Source organism: Trachemys scripta, chromosome 2 (genome assembly GCF_013100865.1).
Source record: "Trachemys scripta elegans isolate TJP31775 chromosome 2, CAS_Tse_1.0, whole genome shotgun sequence".
NCBI lineage: Eukaryota > Metazoa > Chordata > Testudines > Emydidae > Trachemys > Trachemys scripta.
The window spans coordinates 169,479,468-169,483,145 of record NC_048299.1 but is presented as its reverse complement, the minus strand read 5'-3'; positions in this window follow the sequence as shown (position 1 = coordinate 169,483,145).

Here is a 3,678-nt window from a genome sequence, read left to right as displayed (position 1 = left end):
CCGCCCAGGAACCACCTTGTACGGCACAGCCAGAGGCTCAAAAAAGCCACGAATGCGACCGCGCGCTCTAAGAAGCCGCGCCCATCCGAGTGCCGGTCTCATTTAAACCAAGGCCGAGGCGCCAGGACTGCACGCGCCCTCCTCCGTGCAAAGTATATAAATCCCAGCCGCACCACCATGTACGTTGTGTAAGCAGACACAGTGTGCATATATCCCAAGTACCTATACACAGCCGTATACATACCCATAATATGGTACGGAAGCCAAGTACGTGCATAACCGGTGCATCTCTCACACACAGAAACACAGCGGGTAGTCGGGGTACAGACACAGCCATAAATACATACGTACAATACGTATATGGCTAATATTTATATACATCGGTATATTTATAAATAAACGCAATATGTATATTGTGTTCGCACACTGTATGTATGTGTGTGTGTGTGTGTGTTCGGGTGTTATTTTGTGAACACTGAAATCAGGCTTCTCGAACGTGATTAGGAGCTGGCTGTCAAAACCAATAGCGTTTAATGCGGTGTGAGGTTGCGGGGGATAAGTGACAAGTCGCTGGCTGAACTTGAGCCGCGGGCCGAGGAGTGGTTGTCACAAACCCCCGGCACCGTTTACACGTCCCCGTGAGACAAGTCCAACGTTCTGCTTCAATGCTCTCTCGACCCCGCCCCTCTCCCGCCGTTCAGGTAGGGGGATTGGTTGTGGATTTGTCATGTCACAGGGGGTCTTTGTGACGTCACCGTAGTCCTAGCCAACTGGACTTCTAAGACCAGCCAGACCCCAACCCACCTCATACGCAGCTGGTCCAGGAGGCAACGGGGAGCACCTGGCCGAAATTCAGAAGAGTTTCCATGGATCCAAGATGTGAGCCCATTAGAATTTAAAACCTAGCAAAAACTGATTATGAGAAGTGAAAAGAGGTGCTGTCCAGTGATAAATTTCTCCCCCTCTTATAAAAATAGTCCCAAATAGAATTGTAAGATTAAACTGGATTAAATACAGTTCATAAAATACAAAGGCGGGAGGGTAGGTTATTATCATTACCATGATAGGTATTTCCCTAGGAGATTTTTTTTTCTAAGAGAGAAACTGCTAAGCATCCCATATTATGGCATGAACTATTAACCCAGGGGTTCTCAAACTGGGGGTCAGGAGGTTATTACATGGGGTCACAAGCTATGAGCCTCCACCCCAAATCCCGCTTTGCTTCCAGCATTTATAATGGTGTTAAATATATAGAAATGTGTTTTTAATGTATAAGGGGGGGGGTCAAACTCAGAGGCTTGCTATGTGAAAGGGGTCACCAGTACAAAAGTTTGAGAACCCCTGTATTAACCTTAAGGAGGTTTGGATCAGTGAAATGCTCCAAAGTTCAAATGCTTTTCTGAAATATTTGAACTATTTTGGTTTGCAAAAATCAGGCTCTCTCGCAAAAATTCTGATAAGTCTATTTTCAGTCTTTCTAGAAATACTGTGAAAATTGCCTTTTCTTATGTTACTTTGGCTTATATGCCTCTGATCCAACCAGGACCAGCAAGTGTAAAGGTGCATGAAAATTGGTCAGGGAGAGGTTTGGTCTAAGACAGGGACAGGCAAACTTTTTGGCCTGAGGGCCACATCGGGTTTCCGAAATTGTATGGAGGGCCGGTTAGTGGAGGCTGTGCCTCCCCAAACAGCCAGGCGTGGCCCGGCCCTATCTGATTCCCCCTACTTCTCGTCCCCTGACAGCCCCCCTGGGACTCCTGCCCCATCCAACCCCCCCAGCTCCATCCACCACCCCCCACTCCCTGTCCCCTGACTGCCCCCCGCTGTCCTATCCGACCCCTCCTCTCATTCCTGACTGCCCCCCAGGACCGCTGCCCCCATTCAACCCCCCTGTTCCCCACCCTTTGACCGCCCCGACCCCTATCCATATCACCACCCCTGACCACCACCCCAAACTCCCCTGCCCTCTATCCAACCCCCCCACTCCCTGCCCCCTTACCGTGCTGCTTGGAGCTACAGCCGCGCCACCCAGAGCACCAGGACAGGCAGCCCTGTCACCTAGCTAGAGCCATCCATGCCACCACACAGCACAGAGCAACGGGTCAGGCCACAGCTCTACAGCTGCGCTGCCCAGCAAGAGCTCGCAGCCCCGCCACCCAGAGCATTGTGCCGGCAGTGCAGTGAGCTGAGGCTGCGGGGGAGGGGGAACAGCAGGACAGGGGCTGGGGGCTAGCATCCCGGGGCAGGAGCTCAGGGGCCGGGCAGGAGGGTCCCGTGGGCTGGATGTGGCCCGCGGGCCGTAGTTTGCCCACCTCTGCTCTAAGAACTGTGTGAAATCCTGGCTCCATTGAAATCAATGGCAAAATTCCCATTGACTTCAATAAGGCCAGGATTTAATCCCAGACCTTTTTAATGCAAACCAGTTCATCCATCGCTAATACTAAACTCTGGTGATTTAAAAAAAAAGATGAATACAAATATTTATAAAGTCATCCTTATTTTGTTACAGTTTATTGTAAATTGAAAGCGTACTTTGTCATGTCATGTCATGTCATGCTATCAAAAATACTAGGGCTTCCTCAGAGTAGGAGACCTGGATCAGTGGATTCTGCCTTAGATCTGAAAATCTTTTACTATGAGTTGGATCAGGCCCTTACTTCTCCACTGTGAACATAGTGAGCACACAGTCCTGTTTATGGCAGAAGAGTCTGACCAATACCACCACTGTGGCTCCATATGCTCTTCTGCTTGTCCCTTATTCTAAACTGATACCCCAATCACTGATACTCCAATCACCATGATAGATGGACAAGCAGGGGCCTTCTATTCTGGAGGCCATGGCAGGTCTGAATTACAGAATTCTCATACATAGGTTACATAAATCAGTAGTACTATCACTCCCAGAAGTCCTTTTACCCTTCCTTATTAGGAATAACTACTCACTACTTTCAAGAAGAGTTTACTTGGCAGAATATATATATCGGGCGCAGGAATTTCACGGGCTTCAATTGAAGCTTTCTCTGAGTAAAGATTGCTACTCTATAAAGGCAGATATATATACACACTCATATACCCATTATGTAGTATATAGTGTAGATTATGTGGTCTCTGTCTTATATATACGGGTGTATATAATATTATAAAATCTTTCTTTACTCTGACAAAACTCCAACTAAACCCAATGGATTCCCAATTTTCAGTCCTCACTAGATCACATTTCTCTACATATGTCATAATAATGTCTTAATATTCAATACAAAAGACAAGGTGGGTGAGATAATATCTTTTATTGGACCAATTTCTGTTGTTGAAAGAGACAAGCTTTCAAGCTTCACCAACAGAAGTTGGTCCAATAAAAGATATTACCTCACCCACCTTGTCTCTCTCATATCCTGGGATCAACATGGTTGCCACAACCCTGTTAATAACCAGTACACAGACAGTTTGATCACTGCTTGCTTGTTTGTTGCTGTGTTAGAAAAATGAAGGTGGAGGCCAGCCTTTTGCTACCATTGTTTGTGGTTTATGCTAGGTGAAATTAAAAGGGTTACAATCTTTTATTTATAGATGTTTCCCCACCATCCAGTATGTAAAGATGAAGGCTATCAAAAGTTTTTGACTTTGGCAGTAATCAGTAAATCAGAGGTCGATGCTTTTACTCAGCAGCCTTTAAATACA